This window comes from Pelecanus crispus, chromosome 2 (genome assembly GCF_030463565.1).
Source record: "Pelecanus crispus isolate bPelCri1 chromosome 2, bPelCri1.pri, whole genome shotgun sequence".
Classification (NCBI taxonomy): Eukaryota; Metazoa; Chordata; class Aves; order Pelecaniformes; family Pelecanidae; genus Pelecanus; species Pelecanus crispus.
Genome location: NC_134644.1, coordinates 111,531,270 through 111,557,537, shown reverse-complemented (window position 1 = coordinate 111,557,537; position 26,268 = coordinate 111,531,270).

The window sequence follows — 26,268 nt, the reverse complement described above, 5'->3', positions numbered from 1 at the left end:
GTTCCTTTAAAGAGGAGGTGTTATCACTAATGACCTTCTTCCATGAATTGAAATATTCTTGACGTTTTTGAAAGATGATGTAGCAATTTCTTATATGATTTTTTACTCCCACTGAAATATAATACAGATGTCCGGTGGCTGTGGATCTTCCAAAATATGCAGGACTTCATAAATTCAATTACCTCAAAAGATGCAGACTTCGAAGAAAATTTGAAAGTGTTTTAACTACCTTCTCCACTACCCTTCTTATTTTCTTTCAGAAACAAGTAATCTCCTTGCTCAGTTATATGCCATTTAAGCTCATTTTTTTAACCTCAATTTCACTCAAAATTTAGGCTAAATGATTTATATTCATGGGTCCAGCATGAATCACATTATCAGTTTTCATGGCATAGCATGACTATTGATTCTGGAGATGCAGGATCAAAAGAAAAGACATTTTTGCTTATAAAAAGTGTGGTTTCTTTTGTTCATAGTTGCAGAAAAAATCCTTGAAAATTTGCACTCTAGGACTCCAGCTAAGGAAGACTATGAACCCTGAACTGTTACTTATAAATGTATTCTTTCTTTCGTCTATCAATAATTATTTGAAGGTAGAGACACTTATTGCATTAAGTAATGAGTAACACACATTTCTTAAAATGTGCTATTTCTTTATGTGAAATTTTGCTCAGAAATGTTTACAGAACTTGATGTATCTAAGTGGGAGAAGGATGTGGCTTATCTGATTAATTAATTTTTCACATTAGCAAAACAAATGATCTAACTAAATATAACTCAATTACTTTAGGAACATTAGCGTCACAGAAGACTGTTATTATGGTCAGTATGCTCTGGCTCCTCTTAAATGCTAAATTACATCCAAATGGTAGACAGTGAAGGGACTCACCACAGACTTATGTCATTTGAAATAATTAACTATATAGATTTATAAATAAATTTCCAGTTATTTATCCATCTAGCTATTTATATCTAGATCTATTTATGATCTAGATCTGTTTAAATATTTCTAGATCTATTTTTATCTATAGGTATCTTATATATCCTATCTATAGACAAATAGACATAGATAAATATAGACAGACATTTATATATTAATAAAAAGAAGGCTACCTTATCAGATTCAAAAGAGAGGACACAGTCGTGTTCCTCAGCCAGGCTATTCCATTGATATTTATTGGCTCACAATTTCAGAAGTACCATTTTAAAAGAAAATTAGGTCTTTTGAGGAGGGTGTGAGTCAACATATTTTGAGAAACTGTTCTGTGTTGCTATATAGCAAGCTCTAGTTTTGTAGTGAGGTGAGTTCTCAGATTTCCTGGCAACTATCTGAAGTAAATATACTATTGAAATTTAGTTATTAAATGTATTTGAACTTAACATATACCAGCGTCTGTCATTATACATGTATCTTCTGGTTTCTGTAAATGAAACCGTTTTCTACTGCTGCTAATAGCTCTCATTTAGTGACTGACAAGACAAAACTACTACTGAAGGTAGGAAAAAATGCAATAAGTAATTTTGTCAGTGCCCCAAAGGTAAATGAATACTGCCTTTTCCATGGTTTGACCTTTAGGCTGATTATGGATATGGTTATCTTTGCCAGGAGCACACAAGATAGATTAAACCAAGCAGCCTTTTTAATACTGATTAATCCTGATGGAAGTAGGTTTGTTCAGTCCTAGGGAATGCAGCAAAAAAGATTGGCCTTATCATCTGAGCAATTTTTAAAGTTATCTTTGATGTGAGCTAGGAGGTGCTTGTGGTTTTTCAGGTCACAATGTGAGAAATGCCAGTTTGTGCTGATATTTAAAATTGGCTCTTGTTTTCATGTTTGTACATAATCCATGTGATGCAGGTTTTGAATGATACATCCAGAGCATTTAAAAAAAAAAAAAAAAAAAATCTGTTGGAAGACTAAGAAATATTTTTTTTTTTTTTAAAAAAAAGGACTCTGACTGCCAGACTTGCTTGTCTTTAATCAAAGTTCTTCCTTTAATTAACGATGTGTTGGAAGATGACTGGCAGTTTCACAAAGTACAGTAAAACTGATTCTGTGCCAAGCAGTCCTGAACAATGCAGTAAAAAAGCCTGCAGCCCTCATCTTTCCTGTGTCTGTGACTGAACGATGGAATTGCTGAGGTTAGGAAATGATTGAACTGGAGGAGATGCATTATCTCTTGAGCGGATGTGAACAAACAATTTGGGAGCCAGCCTACAGAAGAGTAAAAGTTTCACATGAATCCTGTGCTCATCAATGTAACAGCCCGTAGAGGGGCACACAGCATGAACAGAATACAGCTAAAGGGAATAAGTCACAGGAGGACAGGAAGAGGCAGCTGGAGCTAGTAGTGAAGCAGCACAAAGTCTAAGGAAGTCTAGAAGAGACCAGTCATCACCAGGAAGAGCAGTAGCACAAGCAACAGGAGTAGCGTGTCAGCAGCAGCTGGGAGGTTGGGTTGGGGACAAGGCAGACTTGAATGGCAGGGAACTAGTGCTGTCAGGTGGATGGAAAAGAGGATGCAATCACAAGTTGTCTGCCACCTAGGCTGATCGAAGGCAACACTGTGATGAGATGCAAGCCATATGGCCAAATTGTATTCTTATTTTGTCAGTAGTTGCAGTACATGTACAGTTCTACTGACAGGTGCCATATGAACGTAGTGAAGTAGGGCACTGCTGGCCCCACATACGCCACATCAACATGATTAGTAGTACTCTCTGGGATTACATAACCATGCAGAATTAGGTATTCTGTAGTAAATGCATTCTTGTTTTCTAGGTTCTTTTCCTATTTCCCCCTTCTCTCTTTAAATTGTGAGGCCATTTCTTATTCCCATGTAGCTGAATCTTGTCTTCCTCTGTTTTCTTCTTTACCCCTCTACCCTTTCTTTTTCTGCCCTATACAGTCTTGATATTTTTGGTTCCTCATCGGGCAATTAACTCTTTCTCCTGCTCTACTTTCACCTCTGGTGTCTTCATAAGAGATGACCCGGGGGCTGCTGAGATAGTTAGAGCTCACAAGGAAACCTTTGTGAAACACCCCAAGGGAAACAAGGGATGTTCCACTAAGAAGGTGACATGGCCAACAGCCCAGATGAAATGCCTCTACATGAACGCACACAGCATGGGGAACAAACAGGAGGAGCTGGAAGCTGCTGTGCTGCTAGAAAGCTACAACCTGATTGCCATAACCGAAACATGGTGGGACGAATCCCACGACTGGAATGTGGCTATCGATGGCTACAGGCTCTTCAGAAGGGACAGGCAAGGAAGGAGGGGCAGAGACGTTGCCCTCTATGTAAAGAAATTGATACAGTGTGAAGAGCTGTCCCTGAAGAATAGCCACGAGCAGGTTGAATGCTTATGGGTAAGAATCAGAGACAGAGAAAACAAAGGGAACCTTGTGGTTGGTGTCTACTACAGGCCTCCTGATCAAGGGGAGCCTACTGACGAAGCCTTCTTCCTCCAGCTCTGGGAGGCTTCACACTTGCAGACTCTTGTCCTACTGGGGGACTTCAGCCACCCTGACATTTGCTGGAAAAGCAACACGGCAAGCGGTAGGCAATCCAGGAGATTCCTAGAATGCACTGAGGATAACTTCCTAAGCCAGGTAATAGACACCCATATCTGAGGGGATGCAATACTGGACCTGATGGTCACCAATGCAACTGAGCTCATCGGTGATGTCAAGACTGGAGTCAGCCTGGGCTGCAGTGATCACACGTTGGTGGAGTTCACGCTCCTGAGGGACATGGGAAAAGCAAGGAGTACAGTCAGGACACTCAATTTTAGAAAAGCAAACTTCCAGTTCTTCAAGGAGCTAGTCAGAAGGATCCCCTGGGAGACGGTCCTCAGGAAAAGAGCTGGCAGATCTTTAAGGACACTTTCCATAGAGCACAAGAGCTATCAGTCCCCAAGTGTGAAAAATCAGGCAAGGAAGGGAAAAGACCAGCATGGCTGAGTCAAGACCTGCAGGTCAAATTAAAGAGTAAGAGGGAACTACACAGGCAGTGGAAGCAGGGACAGGTGTCGTGGGGGGAATACAGGGAAACGACCCGGTTGTGTAGGGAGGAGGTCAGGAAGGCCAAGGCAAGGATGGAGCTGAATTTAGCAAGGGATGTAAAGAATAACCCGCAGGGCTTCTACAGGTATGTTAACCAGAAAAGGAAGGTTAAAGAAAGCTTACGCTCCCTGATAAACAAGAATGGTGACTTAGTATCAACAGACAAGGAGAAAGCAGAGGTACTCAACAACTTCTTTGCCTCGCTCTTTACTGTCAACCTCTCTCCTCGCCCCTGCCGACTCAATGGACAGCAAGATGGGGAGCAGGGGGGTAAAGCCCCTCCCACTGTAAGGGAAGATCAGGTTTGAGACCACCTGAGGAACCTCAATGTACACAAGTCTATGGGACCTGATGAGATGCATCCCAGAGTCTTGAGGGAATTGGCTGATGTAGTTGCCAAACCACTCTCCATGATATTTGAAAAGTCATGGCAGTCCGGTGAAGTCCCTGCTGACTGGAAAAAGGGGAATGTTGTGCCCATTTTTAAAAAGGGCAGAAAGGAGGACCCTGGGAACTGCCGACCTGTCAACCTCACTTCTGTGCCTGGGAAGATCATGGAGCAGATCCTCCTAGAAGCTATGCTCAAGCCCATGGAAGACAGGGAGGTGATTCAAGACAGCCAGCACGGCTTCACCAAGGGCAAGTCCTGCCTGACCAACCTAGTGCCTTTCTATGAAGGAGTAACTGCATCAGTGGGCAAGGGAAAAGCAATGGATGTCATCTATTTGGACTTCTGTAAAGCGTTCAACACAGTCCCCCACAACATCCTTCTCTCTAAATTGGGGAGATATGGATTTGATGGGTGGCCTGTTCGATGGATAAGGAATTGGCTGGATGGTTGCATCCAGAGGGTCGTGATCAATGGCTCAATGTCCAAATGGAGACCGGTGACAAGTGGAGTCCCTGAGGCATCCACACTGGGACCAGTGCTATTTAACATCTTCATCAATGACATAGACAGTGGGATCGAGTGCACCCCCAGCAAGTTTGCAGATGACACCAAGCTGAGTGTTGCCGTTGACACACCAGGAGGATGAGATGTCATCCAAAGGGACCTGGACAAGCTGGAGAGGTGTGTCTGTGTGAACCTTATGAGGTTCAACAAGGGCAAGTGTAAGGTCCTGCACCTGGGACGGGACAACCCCCGATATCAATACAGGTTGGGGGATGAAGGGATTGAGAGCAGCCCTGCGGAGGAGGACTTGGGGCTACTGGTAGATGAAAAGCTGGACATGAGCTGGCAATGTGTGCTTGCAGCCCAGAAAGCCAATGGAATCCTGGGCTGCATCAAAAGCAGCGTGGCCAGCAGGTCGAGGGAGGTGATTCTGCCTCTCTACTCTACTCTGGGAAGACCTCACCTGGAGTACTGCGTCCAGCTCTGGGGCCCTCAGCACAAGAAGGACATGGACCTGTTGGAGCGGGTCCAGAGGAGGGCCACAAAAATGATCCGAGGGCTGGAGCACCTCTCCTATGAGGCCAGGCTGAGAGAGTTGGGGTTGTTCAGCCTAGAGAAAAGAAGGCTGCAGGGAGACCTTATTGCGACCTTCCAGTACTTAAAGGGGGCCTACAGGAAAGATGGGGAGAATCTTTTTAGCAAGGCCTGTTGTGATAGGACAAGGAATAGTGGATTTAAACTAAAGAAGAATAGAGTTAGACTAGACAGAAGAAATTTTTTACAGTGAGGGCGGTGAAGCACTGGAACAGGTTGCCCAGAGAGGTGGTGGAGGCCCCATCCCTGGCAACATTCAAGGTCAGGTTGGCTGGGGCTCTGAGCAACTTGCTCTAGTTAAAGCTGTCCCTGCTCCCTGCAGGGGGGTTGGGCTAGATGACCTCTAGAGGTCCCTTCCAACCCAAAGCATTCTATGATTCTATATGATTCTATGCTCTGGATTCTCAGTGAGCTTCCCAATTCTACATCTGTAGCCTATCTTTTTTATATATATTTGCTGTCTTACTGTGAAAACGATCAAATACAGAAGTAAGTTTTCCTGTGCAAACTGGCCTGCTCAACCATCTTCATTCAACCCATTATGACCATAGTATTAAAAAAAAAACTTTTCAGCTGGTCTCTTTGTCACCCAGGAATTGACACATGCATGTGTCTAAGAAAGTCATCCTTTCAGACTTAGGAGAGTGACTAAGTGGGGACTGCTCCAATCACTAAGAGGGATAAGTAAATAGAGAATCTCTGTAGAGTAAATACAGTTACAGTACATGACTAACTAAGTCTGAAGAAGGTAGAATTGGACTATGTGAAAGAGGGGAGACATTTTTAAATCCTAGAGAACACAAAGCCCCACTCCTGCCTCTTTCTTCTTTTCTGTGCTAATTAGAAGTGGTGGACCCTGAGCCAGGAGAAGGAAACTCACTATTTCTGGGACAGCAGCTTGAAAGCAAGCCAGGAAATAACTACCTAAACATTAGGGGGCCCAGTCAAGACCACCACTGCGAATAACAATTCTGACAGAATTGGTGTACAATACTCAGGGAAAATAATTTTTAATTTAAATTCAGCAGTGCCTGTACTGAAAACCTGATTGCATGAGTGAGACTCATTCATTCAGAATACATAAACCTGTCATGTATGTTCACTCAGAAAATCTGGAATTTAAACGACTAAATATTTGCACAAACTTGAGCCATGGAAAAAAGCATGGCCAAGAAGTATTGATAAAGTAGATTGTTGAATAACAAATAAATACAGAGAAGCTGCAGTCTTTTTTACAAATCATTCATGAGAGAAAAAAGTGGCAACACTTTTCTATTGTATTTTGTTTCCTAGAATGCAATTGGAGTGGCTTATGATGCTTGATGATCATTTAAAAGGCCCATTAACAGTGCTCTAGAGGTTAGGCTTTTCATAAGCACAGTAGCTTATGTCCCAAAAGCTCTAAAACACCCCTTTGTGTATAACTTTCAGAGCTTCCCATTCAAAATGTCATCCCATATGCAGCCAAACTGTTTTCAAGAGGGCTAGAGGTTTCAACAAAGTGAATTATACTGATGGAGTACTTCCTGGTGCTGTACGTGTCAGCTGTTGTGTGTAGTTTGCACATGACACAGGTTTCAGTGCAGGTGGCTAGATGAGTGTTCATACTGGTAAGAACTAGTCTTCTGGTTATTGTGAATGACAACTTTTCTCAGCAAGATACAGACAAAAGTGAATTAGGGTCATGTCACATGGCACCTAGAAGATTAGAGAAAAGCAAAGGATAAGTTGAAATAATTTACAGGTCTGGACAGCAAGGAGGAACCTATTGAAAGCATGGCCTCCATCATTCTTTTCCTTTCTTTTAGACGGTGGCAATAACATGAATTATGAATTTGGAGTAAAAGCATCTTTACCTCATCCTTATTTCAACTATAAGATCTAGTAATAAATGACTGCTGCCTTCTGCTCTATGGTGTTCTTTTCTTTAGGTCTAACAGGTGTTTAAGAGTAACTGCAATTTTGTGGGAGAATCTGAAATGCTCCATGTTATAAGACGTGTTTCTTTAAAAAGAGAGTTTGTTTTCTGCTTTGTTTTTTTTTTTTTTTCTTTTTTTTTTTTCTTTTCTGTAGTGCTCACAGCTGACCCATCCTTGGGCATTCATCTGAGCATCTTGGCTACAGAGATGACTTTTTTCCCCTTTGTTGCATTCCTGTCATTCTCAGCCCTGAAGAAAATAAAAAGATCAGGAAAAACACTAACAGAACTTCAACTTCAGCAAATAAGCAAAAGAATGACAAATGCCTTATGACAACTAAGATCTTCCTCTTTTTAAGAACACAGTAGCTATACTTCAGGCATGAAGTCTTGGCATGAAATTCAACTTTTGGAAGCCCACTGAAGACAGGGTAGTTTTTTGTTTAAAAAAATAGTTTAAGAAAAAAAGAAAAAAGATTTTTTATTTACGCAAAGGTTTTAAAGGCTTGCTTTGTTCTTTTTGTCATCCATAGTACAGGAAGAGAAAGAAAAAAGTATTGTTTTGTTAATCAATTCTAGGTTAAAACCTAGTAACTGTACATCATTTTTAAACATGTGGTGAAAAGATTTCTCCCTGATACCTACCAAACTTAATTTGAATCATGTTATTAACAGAATGTAGAATATGGTGAATATACAGAGTGTTAGGGTGTGATAGTCAGAGGTGCTGTCAGATGACAAGTAAGCAAAACTTAAGAGTAAATCTTTCAAAACAGCATCACTATTTCTAGTAGTTGAATTCTGGAAATAATTTTTTTTTTCAAGTGTGTCTATGGTGGGAAACTTGCATGCATGTATTCATAAGCAGGCTGGCTATGAAGACTCTTTATATGAAGAATAACAAAACTGACATTTATCTTGATGTGTGTGTGATTGTACAGCTGACTGTAAGCTTCAGTTTATAATGGTGATAATACCTATGGGAGTCACTCATTCCTCCAAGAGCATTATTGATTAATTAAAAGTTTTTCTGTAAAAGCATATTACCTGAACAAGAGTGGAATGTAGGAAAAGTAAGATAACTCCATTCTACTGAGCCGTGTGTTCCAACTTTCTCAGCATTTCAGTATTCATGTTATGCATATAAAAATCAGTTATTTGCATTAATACAACATTCACATTTAAAGACTATAGGTCATTCACATATATATGCTGTGTATGTAGTTGGAAAATGTGAAGGAAATCAAGACCCAACACACTCTCTGGTGGTCTATGAACAGGTTTTAGGGGCATAAGGGTGATTCTATGCAGACAGTTCTTTCAGCACATAAAATTGTTGGGAAATTGAATAACAGACAAAATTATCTTCTCTAGGAATGCCAGTTTGCTTCAAATTAGAGGAAAAAGTTGAAAGATTGCTAAACCCAGTACCTTAGCAGTTCTACAGCTCTCCTCATGAGAAAGACAGAATATTTATACTCAGAAAAGAAAAAAATGTAAAATGGGAAACAATTACAATATTTTTTATGGTCAGACTCTTAAGCCAGTTTGGCACTCTGAAAATGCTATCTGAATGCCTATCCCACACGTGAAGTATAACAGGACACTTTTTCACATTATCTGCATGTATTTTCTGCTGTGCTTTGTTTCCTCACAGGAAGTGGTCAAAGGCTGACTGAAAGTACAGTCTTTTTGCAGCAGAAGTTACTAATTTGGTTCACGATGTAGAAATGGGTCTCATTTTAACTCTGCACTGTTTAGATAGCAGAACACTGAGAACAAATTGCTGCTGAAAGTTAGCAGAAAATTCACAGATGGCAGTGCTTCTGACCCAACTTTGAACCACAAATCTAAGGGAAAAGTTATAATACTAGCAGCTACTTAGAGAATTTCAGTTTAGTTCTGTATGAATCACTGAATCTAAAAGCAGACACAGAAAGAACTTTCATGCTTTTTACTTATAAAGATAAATGTATCCCTTCTGTACCAAAAAAAAATTCCCACATATTTTAACTATTAGACAAATTAAACAGGTAAACCAGACAATTATAAGAATTGCATATCTATTTTCAATATAATATGAAAAATTAGCAAATTTATCAAGCAAGTTCGATAACTATTACAAAGTTTTGAGTATAGTTAATGCTCATATTCATGTATGCCATGTTGCTAACATTTTTTTACGTAAGGTAAGTTGATGCAGTAGATGAGTGTGTCTGTGTATGTGGATAGAAGAATTTGAAAATTTAGTAAACTGCAGTGTAACATGAGGAGTTAGTAAGGAAGACATTTAAAGTGAAATAGTATTTTAGACTGAATAAAACCTATTTCACCACTTACTAAGATATATATGTACATGTATGAAAAAACTCAACATTTTGTGTTGTTTATAATTTACTTGCATCATATATTTTCTTGTAGACTGGATTTTGTTAAAACCTTGAGTGACCTAGGAGCTGAAAATGACAACTATCTGATCCATGCTACAGACAGGTTACATTCTGACAAGTGTAGCTTGGACAAAAATGAAACAGAAACTGTAGTTCAAATACCGTACCAAATTATATGCAAGTATTATATATTAATACATATATTCATAGCTTCAAAACAATCTATATGTTTTAATGACTGTTCTCTCCAGGTGCATTTTATCTTTACGGAACAATGCAAATTCTTTTTAAAAGACTCTTTTATCAGAACAGACTTTAAAAAAATAAAAGCCAGAGATACTTCATAACAAAAGGCTGCTAGTCAATTATATGAAGGTTGTTATACCTTTAGTCAATTAGGCTAATTTTTGTGAAATGTATCTGATTGGTTTCTAGGAACAATGAGTGTCCCTAAGGAAGCTTAGTGACAGAAATTTTAGTATTAAAGAAAGAGATTTAGAAAACAGATAAGGAAAAAAGAAACAATCCAAAGGAAGGTTTCAAAAAAAGTCAGGAAATAAAGATATAAAGAGAAGGAAAGTTATCAACCATACAAGCTAATTCTGGTGTATTAACCATGGTTACTAATTTGTCGATCCTTAATACAAAGTAACTGAGAAACCTGAATAAAAGACATGTTTGTGACTGCCTGAGTTCTTATAGATAATACAGAAAGAGCAGTGATCGATGATATTTAAAAAGAAATTAGTAACTGCAGGGAGTAAATAAAGGTTGTTTAAAGTTTCTTGGACTCAGTAGAAAAATGGCGTCTGACCTTAGTGGACTTCAACTAGATTTAGTGGCAACTTCAGCTGCAGCTTCTGTCTGGCAAGATTGCTATCAGAAACAGAATAAAATGGCTGTCAGCATCATCAGCACTCACCAGCCATGGGATATTGGCAGAGCTGGAGTGAATCTTAAAGTCATTCAGAAGGCTTTCATTGTATAGCCTAAAAGAAAGAAATTCCTGGCTGATCATCCGCCCCACTTACCTGTCCACTAGGGAAAACAGCCAAATAACACTCCAACAACAGGCACATTGAATAGAAAGAATAAAACTATACAAGTTTAAACATGTTATAATCCTCATATTATTATTATTATTTTTATTATCACCATCATCAATTATTGTTATCATAAATTATTATTATATTCAGGGTTTTATTTTATTTTCACATTTGTGGAGGCTGAAATACTGAAATGAAACAGGAAGATTGCTAGGTAACCAAAGCCAAGTAATGAGGAGAAAAGTATACAGAAGTGGAGTTTAAGTATTCCTGAAGCAATGGCTAAACAAAGTATTAGATCAGTTAAAAATGTGAATAACATGGGGAATATTGTGATTTGAGGACTTCCATCACTAAACTGAGAAAACACTGCATTGAATCTGAAGTGGAATTTCAGAAACTGATGATGGTAATAGTCTTTGTCTTTTATATCTGAATTCTGTCAAAGTGTATTTTCCCTTTGTTGACCTTTCATAGTACAAGCTGATAAGTCTTTTTCAGTGCTATTATTCCATCTTTTCCTGAACCAGTGAAAGGAATAGTGGAAATGATCTATTGTGAGGTATTTGGCTTCTCTCTCTTCAGTTTGTCATTAGATTTCCTTTATGTGCCATTTTCCCTTATTGGCTGAAGTCTGTTTTAATAATTATTTTTTAAGAAACCCTCCTTGAAAGACATTAGAGCAGAAAAATAGTTGTCACTGCTCTTGAGGTCATGAGACCACACAGCCTTTATATGATGTCAAGGTCATATAGTTTCCAGAAAGGGGAAGAGAAGTAATGTTCATGAAAAATGTGTTTCAGAGTACCCATTTTGAGGCTCATCTTTCACCTCAGGGAGAATATTTTTCATTTGCCATCTCCTTGCTGTTGAATTATTTGAACACGTTCATCTACCTTCTTTACATAATAAAAAAAAGCCCAAACAAGGGCTTTTTTTGAGGGGAGTTTTTTTGAGTGCACATAAAAGCAAATAATTTTTACATTTGCATTACTTCATAACAATTTCAAAATAGTTTAAAAACTTATACTTGTACCTACCTATGTGGTTTATTCTCTACCAGACTTCTTTGCTAATTTTCAAGTCTTAAAAACCTAGATGTTTGTGATCAAGTTACTTCATGCATTGTGGACCACATATTTCCCTCACTTATTTTATTCATACAGTCAGCAACATTGCCTTGATAAGAAAATCTTGGTGGAAGTAAGATGGATTTATGTGGCATAGGTGTCTCAATACCTTGAAAAGGGAAAATAGAGATTGAGAATCACATTCGTAGGAATAAATTGGCATCTGCTGCTGCACAGCTGGTAGATATCTCCCCTTTATTTCTGACACTTGACTAGACCTTGAAATAAAAAATAATGAGCACCTTTTCAGTTAAATGTTTGAAGGAGAATTTAAAGAAGTAGTGAGAAATGTGAATGTGAGGCTGACTAGAGCAACCAAACTGAAAAGGAAAGAAACCCCTCAAACCCAAAACAGGGAGAAAAACAGAATATAGGAGGGATAATAACATTTCTATATAAATATCATGCATACACTTTCGCTATGCTCCCTAACAGAAAAAACATTGGAATATTTTCTGGTGACAGAACAAAGAGGAGGTATTGACAGCAGAAGAATAAGAAAGAAAACCATATCAGGAGACACAAACATTCTCTCCCAGACTGGCACACAGCAGTGGTAATGCATTTGTGCTCAGCAGAAGGCTGAAAACTAGCAATAGCCCAAAAACTATTTGTGATGGAAGTTTAGTGCTCTGTCACCTCAGTTCAATATGCTACTAAGTAGTTAACTGCCATGACTGTCCTCTTGCAAAACATGTAAAAGCATGGATCTTTCATGTATTAATGAAGCTGTGTTTTTTGCCACCATGATACAGTGGATGCCACCAAAAGGACTTGGTTGGGGTCCAAAATACTGTTGTGCATGCTTCAGTGTTTTGTTTCTGAGTTATATTGGGTTTGCGTGGCAAGGTTTTGGTAGTGGGGGGGCTACAGGGGTGACTTCTGTTAGAAGCTGCTAGAAGCTTCTCCTGTGTGAGACACAGCCAATGCCAGCCAGCTCCAAGATGGACCTGTCACTGGCCAAAGCTGAACTGATCAGTGACAGTGGTAGCACCTCTGGTATAACCTATTTAAGAAGGTGGGGGCGGCGGGTGGGGGGAAAACCTGTGCAACTGCAGATTAAGAGAGAAGTGAGTGTATATGAGAGGAACGACTCTGCAGACACCAAGGTCACTGGAGAAGGAGGGGGAGGAGGTGCTCCAGGCACCGGAGCAGAGATTCCCCTGCAGCCCCTGGTGAAGCCCATGGTGAGGCAGCTGTGCCCCTGCAGCCTGTGGAGGCCCACGGGGGAGCAGATATCCACCTGCAGCCCAGGGAGGATCCCATGCCGGAGCAGGCAGATGTGCCCAAAGGAGGCTGTGACCCTGTGGGAAGCCCACGCTGGAGCAGGCTCCTGGCAGGACCTGTGGACCCATGGAGAGAGGAGCCCAGGCTGGAGCAGGTTTGCTGGCAGGACCTGTGACCCTGTGGGGGACCCGCGCTGGGGCAGTCTGCTCCTGAAAGACTGAACCCTGTGGAAGGGACCTATGCCAGTGGAGTTTGTGAAGAACTTCCCAGCCTGTGGGAAGGACCCATGTTGGAGAAGTTCATGGAGGACTGTCTCCCATGGGAGGGACCCCACGCTGGAGCAGAGGAAGAGTGTGAGGAGTCGTCCCCTGAGGAGGAAGGAGTGGCAGAGACAAAGTGTGATCAACTGAGCGCAAACCCCATTCCCCATTCCTCTGTGCTGCTCAGGGGAAAGAGGTAGAGAAAATAGGGAGTGAAGTTAAACCTGGGAAGAAGGGAGGGGCTGGGTGAAGGTGTCTTAAAATTTGGTTTTATTTCTTATTACCCTACTCTGATTTGATTGGTAATAAATTAGGCTCATTTTCCCAAGTTGAGTTTGTTTTGCCTGTGACGGTAATTGGTGAATGATCTCTCCCTGTTCTTATCTCTATCCATGAGCTTTTCATTACATTTTCTCCCCCCTGTCCATTTGAGGAGGGGGAGTGATAGAGCAGCTTCGGTGGGCACCTGGCATTCAGCCAGGGTCAACCCACCACATGAGTAAAGGTTATTGCTTTACATATGCACTTTAAGCATAGTCGGAAAGAGTATTTAGGAATTAGTAACTGTCAGCATCCTCCAACTAAGTATGCTTGCATGAAGTTTACCAAAGTAGCTCACTGGCAATAGATCAGTAAACCATGCTCTGTACCTGTGCATGAATACTGCACCTGTTGCTGGTTCCTGTATGTGAAGGGCTTTCAGTGAACATCCCCTCTAATTTCCAAGCTCCGAATTAGTACCTTCTGTTGTATGAAAATAGATACTGATTTTACTGTTATCAGACCAAGCGTGAGGTGGTGCGATGTTGTGGCATTATGCACATTGCACTTGCTAAGTAAGATTCTTAAAAGGAGCTAGTTTTTGAACAGGCCTGAATATACTCCTTTTATTAATAACTACAGACTTACTGATTTCATCTCATGGACTGTATTTTCCTGCTTTCTTAACATCAGAAACAGACATATTTCTATTCAGAAATATTCACTTCTTTTGACCTACTTTTGCTCAATGATGTTGATTATTTCAGCATCAGTACTGCTAGTCATCAGGCTACCTTCCTGCTGCCTATTAGTCACCTGAAGTTTCTTTTTATTGTTTTTTATAAACAATCTTAGTTTGTTTCTACATGCGAACTTGTCTTTAATATGCTTAAGGACTGTAGGAAATGTCATTTGGTTTATAAATATCTGTCTCTTAATTTTTGTTCAATTTGCTCAGCATTCCCTGCTGTCTTTGGCAAAAGCTGTTAACTATTCCCAGAGCTGCGCTGACATTGTCAATGGTGTTAGCAGAAAACACCAACAAGGAAATAAAAATAACATGATTCTCCCTGTGTTTTAATTCAGTTGGAAATGAGAGAGATAGTAGCAGGGTGGGAAATCAATGAATGCCAAATGGAAGATGACAATGTGGGTCAGGGGGGAAATATTTTGCAGTTTAATTGTAGGCATTAGGAGTGAAGAGATTAAAACTATTAGGTACTGAGAAACTGAAATTGGTGGGAGTTAAGGGCAATCAGCACCTCCCTGAGCTATTCACCACCTCTTAAAATCAGACCACAAAATAGGGCTGATGCTTTAGGCTGATCTGTCATGCTTCAGGAGAAGGCAGCTCTACCAACACTGCATCATAAATTGAAGTACCTGTACTTGTACCCTCAACACTCCCTAAAGCAATCATTTTACAGAGGAGTACACTACTAATAACTTACACTACTTCTCAGTACTATATACTGATTTTTTCTCTTGTTGCTCTCCATGATATATGCATTTCAGAAGTACATCATGTTTCTTCTTTAATCCTTCTGGTGATCAGTAATTTAGATTTATTTAAAAATCTCCCTTTAACAGGGAAAAAGCTAAAGATGGATGACAGCCAACATACAAATCTAAAATGTTATTTCATACAAATATTTTGAGAAACCATTTGGCTCACCCTTTTTCTAATCAAACAGTACACCATACTCACTACGTCTATAAATTTTTCCTTTTCATGTTCTTCAAAGCTGAATTATGAAGTTTTAAATTGCAACAAAATTGAGACCACTTCAGACAGCCCTGAGCTTACAGTTGGTCTTTCAGCCAAATCTGTGCTTCTGCAGTCTCTGTAAAGATTCTTTTTATCTGTCTTATCATTAAATACAGTTTAAAGATGGAAAATGGTGATTTTGTTATGTTTTGTGGGGTTTTGGGGACTTTTTTGTTTCTTTCTTTGTTTTTTTAACGAGGACTTAAAAATCATCCCAACTTTTCAGAAGCTTGTTCGAGCTCACAGTTAAATTTCCCCAGCTACTCTCCACCAAATACCATAGACATTTAAATAAATAAATAAATAAATAAATACATGTTCTGTTAAACATTTTACTAAAAAAGAAATAAAGTATAAATTATGAATATGTACTGGCTCAAAAGAGTTCACCAGAGATGAGTGTAGTTACTCTTTCTAATTTTCTCCTAGGAATGCCTGAGGCACAACTCCTGCCTATTTTTCTAAGTCCCTGCAGAAAGCCCAGATATGTTTTTGTTCTGTTTGTTGTAAAGTGTTCAAGAATAATGGAACAGTGGAAAGCAACCTGACAAAACTGAACATTGCAGGCCATTTAAAATACTTTCCTTGGTGGACAGAGAGTGATGTTGTAGTGGTAACATCTAAAGGAAAGAACAAAAGACCCATTAAAAAAAAAAAAAGAGATCTTTTATAGTGAGTTATAGTTGTAAAACAAGGCCTTCTTTGCAACAGGAAGAACAAATATTTTTATTTATATTCCTTTCTTAAGTAAAATAGTTTATTTTAAGGTGTAAAAACAAAATTTCATAAATAGATCCTGATTGTCATTGCAGTATAATGGGGACTAACAGACCTCTGGTAGATATAGTACTGAATATATACTAATAATGCCTTTAATTTTTAGAAAGTCAAAGGAAGCTGCTGCATCTGATCGGTTGAGGTTATTTCCATTTGCTCTAATACAGTCTTCCTGAGAGATTTTTGGCTAAATTTTAGAATGCAAAAATCCCAGCCAGGGTCTGCATACTTGCAGCTTTTGAAAAGCTGGACCCATTTTTTCAATTAAAAATTTGATATGGTTCTTTCTGTGTATTGGATTCCCATCTTCTTTCTTCTCTTGTGTATTTAGACTACAAGCTTTTTGGGTTTCAGAATGCCTCATTACATGTAATAATTACTGAACCTTAAATAATGAGGGTTCTCTTTTATTATTTGGCCTTTTTTCCTTCCAAATGCTGGATATCTTAATAAATTAAAATTTAATAATTACTAAATTTGAATTTTAGACATATCATGCTTGTTGGCTATTAAAGTTTCTTGAAGAATTCTCCTTTTCTTAATAATAAAATATAGTGCTCCAAATATTTTCTAAGGCATAGATATTACAGTCAGTATAATTTTTAAAGTATAAAAGTACACTTATGGGGACTTTTTTATTTTAACGTGGAAAACAAAGTATCTGTGATACAGAAGGAATTCTTCCATATTACATTGTTTTTGTCACAAGACAAGTGCTCTCTCACATGTGTTTTTAGTGTTCTTTCTTCAGTCACAGTATGTGTTGCCTGCAGGCTGTACAACAATGCAGCTAATGGTGGTATCAAACTGCAGAATGAATATGGACTGGCCACATCAGCTTTACAAGAACACTAAGAGACTGAGAGACAGAATAATCAAGACAAAGGAACACCAGAAGAAGCAACTAAGTTAAGCAACTAAGTTTTTATCCCTGAATTAGCCACTGAGTTTCATGGAGCCTTGTCCATGTTCAAGCTTCCTTGAATAAAAGATAGAAGAAATAATAATTGACTAATACTATATTATTACAATACTATATGTAATGCAGTAGTATTGTACACTGAATTGGATAATGCATGTTAAAACAGTTGAAAGAAGTTGGAAATGCAGACATTTAGACATACAAGGGGACATTTTGGTCATCAAATTCAGTCCATGATGACATACAGCCATGTAACACACAGTCTGAAAGTCAGTATTTTATGTATTCCATAAATCAGTAAATATTCCCCCACATCCTGTGACAAGCAACTATTACATGCATATAAAAGAGAAAGAAAAACTGTAACACACTTCAGGAAGAGAATAATGATTCAGATATCTGCACAAACTGAGATCATCGCAGGAATCAATTATGTGCATAATCCTACAGAGAAATGCAAAATCTCATAGTTCAATGGAGGGAGACTCTGGTTTCTTTTAATTTGTAGTCTTAAACTTCAGTATGTGAGAAATTCACACTTAAGCAGATAAAAGATTTCCCAGAACCCATGATAATTCCAAAAGAAAATATTCTAAGTTATATCTCTCTGTGGTCAGTCTCCAGAGCTGAAGTACAGGGTGTAAAAGTAATTGTCTCATAAACAAATATGTAGATACTGAAAACTGGATCAATTACATCTATGTCACTCCTGAAACTCTGACATTTATGAGGGTATCCAGATTTTAAAATGTTTCAAATGATAGCAGTTCAAGTGATCTATTCAACCTTTCTTACTGTTAGTTTAAACTTTTTTTTCTGAAGTTAATCCAACTCTCCCTTGTTGTTATTTAATGTCTGTTCCTTCTCCTTCACAACACCTTTTCTATACTCAAAGACCATCATCATGTTTCTAAACCTAATAAACCTATTTTCGTCAGCCTTACCCATAGTTGTGTTTCCAGGACCTATTTTCACACTTGTTGTTATTTCAAGGGCTATCACCAATTGAATCAAACTAAGATGTTTAAAGCTGGAGATAATATTCCAGCTGAGACACTACTGGCACTTAGAAGAGAAAATTTTGACTTCAGGTTTTTTTGCAGGTAATAGTCCAGTTCTTATCTCATTAAGTTAAATGAGTTTTTATCATTAGTCTGATACTGTTGATTAACATGTGCTGTGACTGTAACTCTGTTCATCACTCTTTTAGCAATTTCTACAATGCTGCTGCCTAGACAGGTTTTCCACATCCCATGGCTCTGCAGCCAGTTACATCTAATTGTGTGTAAAACTTTGTATTTTTCCTTACTAGATTACTTCCTATTTTTCCAATCAATTTCTCATATTTGCCAAGTTTACTTAGATATACACTTCTGCCTTCTGATAATTTTGCAATTTGTTCAGAATTTAGTTTCATTTGTGATTTTAATTATCAGGGTCCTTATTCTTTCACTCCATTTATCCAGTAGTACCAGACTTACAGAACCCTATTTGATATATTGTAGTTCTAGAGAGTGGTACTCTCTGGAAAACACTCTTAACATTTAGGTGTTCACCTGGTAACAGTCTCATTTTCCTAGCTTTCTTATGAGAATCCCATGTAGGAGTGGCAAAAGCTTGCTGCAATGAAGATACGTGATATCTAACACTTCCTTTCTATTCACTAAGTCTATTATCCTCTCATAGAAGGAAATTAGTTTGGTTTGATATGATCTATTCTTAACAAATTCATGTTGGCTGCTACTCTTCTTTTTATCTACCAGATAAATAAATTCACAACTTTATTTTAGACTGTGTGTTCTACTGTTTCTCCAGGACTGAAGTTAACCTGATAGGCCTATACTTTTCTGATTCCTTGTCTTTCCTATTTTTAAAGACAAATAGTCTTTGTGTTTTTCCAGTGCTCCAGAATTTCTTCAGTACCTAAAGGTACTTGTTGACAGTTTTGAGATTTCATTAACAACTTGTCTTAGCATAAATACTTCATCATCTCCCAGTAGTTTAAAGGGGTAGTAACATATGTAAATGATATCTAAAGTTTACATTCCCTGCTGTAACCTAAGTTCATATTCCTCTATTAAAGATGTCAGTGACTTTTTTAATGAAGACTGAATAGGAAAAGGTATTAAATTGCTTCCCTTCCCAAAGTCATTGGTTGATACTTTATACTTCCCCTTCTCCTTTGCCCAGCAGTATGACATTTCATTTCTTGGTCTTCCTCTTATAACAAGGTTTGGAGTTATTGCTTTGTTTATTCATTTGCAAATCATAGAATCATAGAATTGTTTAGGTTGGAAAAGACTTTTAAGATCATCCAGTCCAACCATTAACCTAACATTACCAAGACCACCACTAAACTAATTAAGGGTAGAGTAGCAACCCCACGCTTCCTGGCTTGGTGGCTGGATCATTTATAATGAAAGTAAAAACTAGGAATCATTAAGATTGGAAAGGACCTCTAAGATCATCATTCCAATCATCAACTCAACACCACCATGCCCACTAAACCATGTCACAAAGTGCCACATCTACCTGGTTTTTGAACACTTCCAGGGATGGTGACTCCATCACCTCTCTGGGCAGCCTATTCCAATGCTTGACTATTTCCATGAAGAAATTTTTCCTAATATCCAATCTAAACCTCCCCTGGAACAGCTTGAGCCCATTTCCTCTCATCCTATCACTAACTACTTGGGAGAAGAGACCAACACCCACCTCACTACAACCTCCTTTCAGCTTGTTAAAGGTGTCACTGATTAGCAATAACCAATAGTGCTGGATTTGCAAAGCTGCAGTGTAATCCATCATATGCTTCTGATATAAAAGTACCGTTAGAAGAAAAAGAAATGTGAAGTGCTATTTGAAAATCTAGCTGACTTGTCAAGTGATTCCTTCATCTGTAGGTGCCAATGGTATCAGAATACCTATATGACTTTTCAAAGAATGATTATGACAGTAGCAAATGGTAATGTGTTGCGGTTTAGCCCCAGCCAGCAACTAAGCACCACGCAGCCGCTCACTCACTCCCCCTGCCCCCATGGGATGGGGGAGAGAATTGGAGGAGTAAGAGTGAGAAACACTCCTGGGTTGAGGTAAGAACAGTTTAATAACTGAAATAAAGTAAAAGAGTAATAATAATAATAACAATATAATAATGATAATAATATGCAAAGCAAGTGATGCACAATGCAATTGCTCACCACCCGCCGACCGATACCCAGACAGTTCCCGAGCAGCGATCGCTGCTCCCCGGCCAACCCCCCCCAGTTTATATACTGAGCATGATGTCACATGGTATGGAATAGCCCTTTGGGCAGTTTGGATCAACTATTCTGGCTGTGCCCCATCCCAGTTTCTTGTGTACCTGGCAGAGCATGGGAAGCTGAAAAGTCCTTGACTAGCATAAGCAGTACTTAGCAACAACTAAACCATCAGTGTGTTATCAGCATTCTTCTCCTACTAAATCCAAAACACAGCACTATGCCTGCTACTAGGAAGAAAATTAACTCTATCCCAGCTGAAACCAGGAGAGAATGTCATACTCCCCAACACCCTATGCATGTAGAGGCCTCTCAAAAAACCTGCAGATCACCGATACCTGGACGTCTGCTGTTGTACCAGTATGTTTAATGGTATAGCAATGATCCTCTTCCACTGCATGGCACCTATGGGCAAACATGTTCTTGAAAGTCATCCCCAGCTGCACCTTGGACCATGCTTCAATATTCACTGCCTATTTTGATAGGAAATCCAGTTCTGTAGCCAGCTTTGACATGCCCCTGTGCAGAATGTAGTGGTACTCTTGTGAGCGTGTATGTGAAAACAAATATCATGTGCATCGAATTAATAATATAGATTTATTTTACTTTAAAAAGAATTACAGACAGAGGAGAGCAGCAGAGATTGTGTGCAGCCTGGCGTGAAACTGAAATTAAATGTTCTTGCTGCAGGAATTATTTGTCTAGTGCGAGGTGACCACCAGCAACTGGTATTGCTGTTGCTAGGAGCTATCAAAAGAAATGTCACTCTTCACAGCAAGTGATGAAATTTGACATATGGCATCAAAGCATCATTAAAACTACACCTGCTGCAGAGGAGGTTGTGTCTTTCAGGAGACTTTCAAGCAGAAAAGGTTATTCTGAGAATGCAAAAGGGTATGCCTTATTTTCTTTATTTCTTAGTAGGTAATTAAGAAACAGTAAAAATAGGAAAAATGGTCAGAAAAAGAATATGAAAGAACATCCAGCCTTCTTGTTTCTCAATGTTTTATGGAGAAAAAATGAGAAATTACCAAAAGCATTTCTTTATAAAGTCTACAATAATAAATACTGTTGATGATAAATCATTAATTCCCGTACCTGGAATGGTTCACTATCTTTTATCAAAGGTTCAGTACTGTATTCTCCAGTCATTGTTATAATGAAGCTTCTCCATTACTTTTGATAGCATTTTAAGGTATGAGTATTGCAGATTTTGGTTACAAGCCTGAAACAGTTTGATGTTCAGTTTGTCATACACACATTGACCTATGTACAAGAAAATTACTGTTGATTTCAGTAGAAGTCAGCACTTCACTTTCTGAGTGATCACTGAATTTAAACTTTAGAAGAACTCTATTTCAAGGTAATGAAGATTTCTGCTGTAATTATATTTGTGATTTTATTCCTGAGTTAGAATGGAATTTTCATATCTTCTATATTTCAGCTTATACAGCTCTCAGTCTTGTTTCAGATAAATAAATAAACACATAAAACCTTGTTTATTGCCTGTGCAGCTTTCTTGGGAGTTATTGCTAGAGATTAATATACAGAAAGAAAGGATTCAAATAAAAATTTGAATCTAAAAATTTGAATTTGCTGTGGAAAGGAGTTTTATAAATTTGTAATGTGCCCTTACTGGGAAGACTGAAAAAACAAAACAGGTTAAAAAAATAAAAAAAAAAAAAGGAAAAGAAAAAGAAATAATGTTTCTACGTATTTAGTGGCGACACAGACAAAAAGCTGAGAACTACTACTAATTATGTTGTTTCACTGAAATGGATATAATCATGATATCATTCACATTTTTACCTCTTCTCCTCTGCAGTTCTCTATGGATTAGCTGTCTTGGGACTTCCAAACTGTGTTTTATTACTAGCTTTGCCATAAGCTCCTAGGTAACTGTGGCCAGATCATTGCCCCCGCTTTTCATTTTGCTAGTCTGCAGAACAGTGGTAGTGTTACTAAAAAAGTGCAAGGCATTACTATTGGTGTTTCAATTTCATCACTTTAAGCTTAAGTATTTTGAACATTTCCATAGAGAATGTTGCATATGTTGACTTCTGCTAATGTATACATGCTATAGCGATTGAGGGACAATTCATTAGATAACATTCCTATCCACAGCCCCACAAATTAATAATATTGAAGCCAATAAGAAGACAGTTGACTTGCATGATTCTGCTTTCTCACAAAGGAAACAAATTCTGTTTTCCCATGAATCTGTCTCAAATGCTGGATTTCAGATAGTGACATTAAAAAAGGGGAAAGGGAGGCCTAGATCCTAGAACTGATTCAGAGTCAAGGTTTGCAAAGTCAGTCTTTGGCTAGAATAAACAAGGATTTCTACACCAGTCTTTCTATTATGCAGTCAAAATTTAGTTTGGCACTACAGAGATGCGGGAAAAAGACCTTTTGTACTATATGCATCCTCTCCCCAAAACTGTCCTCCTTATGATAAAAAGAGGTCTCTCAATGTTAGATTACATGTCGGATTGCTCTCTTATAACTCAAGTTTAATGAACACTAACCTAAAAAAAAAGAAAGAAAAGATAAAAGACTGTATTAACATGTTCTGAAGTGGCTACTTGCTTTCACAATATATGCACTATGCACACAGGATTAGATGTATCAAAGTTTCTATGCCTTAGTTTCCTAACATTTAAGATACTGTCTTAAACAATTCACCTAGTTCTTCAAAAGAAAAATATTTTGTTCTGTTCTTCAGGAGACTAGAGAATAAGAAACAAGGTTTCTTAAATCTGAACAAGCTTATCAAAAAGCCAATATGATAGATATAAATCCAGTGGGGACACAGATGATTTTGTTACAGTGGTAATAAAAGGAAATTTTAACTTGATCTGTCTCTTTTGTAACAGGCAAATATATAGCTACAGAAAGTGATTTGTTAATCATACTCTTGAGCTACTTTACAATGAAGATGTGAACCTAAACCAACATGCATTTCAATGACATGACTGGAATAGGAATCATATGGCTGGCAAAAGACCACAAAAACTTTTTCAGTGGCTTGAGAGAATGTGCTGTCTGCGTATAAATCCAGACATTAGGAGAACAGTATGCTAAAAGAATACATAAAACTCAAAGTGCTGCATGTATTTTGTGGTATTTCCTTCAGACATCATTATTTCAAGATCAGAATCAGCTACAGCCAAGAAATAAATAATCTTGAGCAATTATGTTATGATTAATAAAGGCTTTGGTAACACTTATTACTTCCCAGTTTACTAAATCAAGGACAGACCAGGAAATAAGTGACCAGATCTGGAAGTACACTGCTATACATACCATGCAACTCAGGTAAAGGAGGAAGATTTTTAACTTCTGCTGCCCAGCAGTGCAAAGGGTTCCACACCAGCAATGTCTGTTTGTTTATTCACTGCTGTTTTAAAGAAAGCCACCTTGAGAAAGTGGGTTGCAAATATGTTTGGTGGTGGTGGTTTTTTTCTAAATTTGGTGTGATGAAAAAGGTAAAAGTATGCAGAACCAGTCTAGACCTTGTCACCACTCTGCCTTGGTTTTCCAACACATCACTGGAACTTGTAAAGATTTATTAATGAATGCCCATTCACTGTTTTGAATATCAACTACTTCTTTGAGATTAACATCCTTATAGATTAAAACCTCGTACACATATTTTTAGAGATGTTTTTCTTCCTGAATTCAAATGAACCCTAGTCTGAGTTAAAATTTTTAAAATGACCTTCTCAGCCCCTAATAACTATTATAATTGACTATATTTATTGGTAGACTAAGTCTATGAATGATTTCATGTAATATCTTAATTTGCACATTTTCTGACCTTCTTTTCTGTTCTTCTAGCACGGCATTACTTATGGGAGCTACTGTTAGTGCTATATATCCTGGATTTTCCAGAATTCTGAGTCTGAAACCCTGAACATTTTCTGTTTCATTTTATAAACTCAGCTCTGTTCTTTCATTCTTAAATATTACTGAGGCTCTTTCCTGAGACAGTGCTGTGATTTAGAAGCACTTCCTAGATCCTAAGTCTAGATGTCATGAAAACCCTGGTACACCCCTAACTTATGTTGGAATATAATAACTTTTTCTCCTTCACCCACCCTCTGTTCTGTGGGAAGAAAATAAAGGTGCCCAGACTGAAAAGGAACATTGAAGTCAATGACAAAGACATCCAGGCCACTTTGCAGGAGGGTAACTGATGTGCATCTTAATGTAGCTTATAAGACAGTTCTCTTAGTGTGGTCAGGGACATACAAAATGTGAAGCTGGGTTAAATCTCTGTGGGCCACAAACTGTTCACAGAATTGATTTTCCTTTGTTTTTCTATTTCTGTTTGTTGAAATAGGATTCCCTAGTTTTATCCATATCCTAAGTTTTAGTGAAGTTTTGAGTTTTGTGATGATTTGCTTTTATGGGATGTGTTTGGATGAATCTACTGGTAATTAAATGTTTCAGACTGATAATCCAAGGAAACTGTGTTCTACATATATCTTCCATTTAATTTTTTTTTCACTTGGCTTCACCAATATTCTTGACTGTGATTCGAGAAGAACTAATTCAGGGATTAACAGTGAAACCTAGATTTATGCATTCATAAATCTATCTATTAATCCTGCCAGGAAGAATGCTAATTCTCAAGACTATTTCTTGGAAGTCCAGTAAGTTTACTGGAAGTGAACCCATTTAGTCTCTGAGGAAGCCATGAAAGTGTAATAAATTTTTTATTAGTAATAATCAGGTTCAAGTTTAAAATGGCACTAGTGAGGAGCAGAAAAATTCAAAGCCTTCAGTTGTCTCATGAATCACCCAGTATCACCAGATGCTTTTTTGTTCTTTTCTAATACTTGCTTTGAATAGTTCATCTTATCCTTTTTTTTTTTTTTTTTGTAATCTACATTTCACTCAACCACATGATTATGTTTGTGTGTATGTGTGTTTTATGGAAATATTTTCATTGAACTGAGTCCCAGTATTTGCAAAGGCAGTGTGCCATTATTCTACTTTCTGAAGGACACAACATTTAAGTATCAAGACTATGTATTAGTAGCTTTGCCACTTAAGCAAAATTTCATGCAGGTTTCTTTTCCAGTGTAGTTGTGATGTGTAGAAATGAAATACTTAGAAACAGTAACTTTTAGTTTCTGTGATTTATGAGTGAAATTTAAATAATAAACACCACATTCAAATTTCCACTAAAGGAACAAAAAAATTACTCTGCACTATTAAATTCAACTTTTCTTGTAACTACAAAGGGAGGAATTGATTTTATACCTGAAATGACGGTCTAATTTTCTTACCAGTATGGTCTTAGATATTCACTTGTTTTTTGGTTGGGAGGTTATTTTAAACCTAGTTTAGATTGACACTATCATTTTCAAGCTGCTAGTTTCAATTGCATCTGGAAGTCATTTGCTGTTGCCCAGGAGGGATAAATGCAGGAAATGGTGTGTAAAATTCTGAAATGTGTAGTAGCCTTTTATTCCACACACATAGGTATTAATGTCTACAATGGAAGTTCTTCAGTAACTTGTCTCTAGCAGTAAATTATGTATACTTCCCTGACATACATTAAATTGCATTTCCTACATTATGGCTATAATCAGGACACCGGATTTCAGTTCTTTTCATCAGAAGTTTTGTTTCTCAGTAGCTGATAAGCTGGTGGGCCTCATTAAGCTTAGATTACACCCATCTGTTTTATAATGCCTTTACCTCTTTTCAGCAAATGTCTACAACGAAGTCACACGAAAAGAA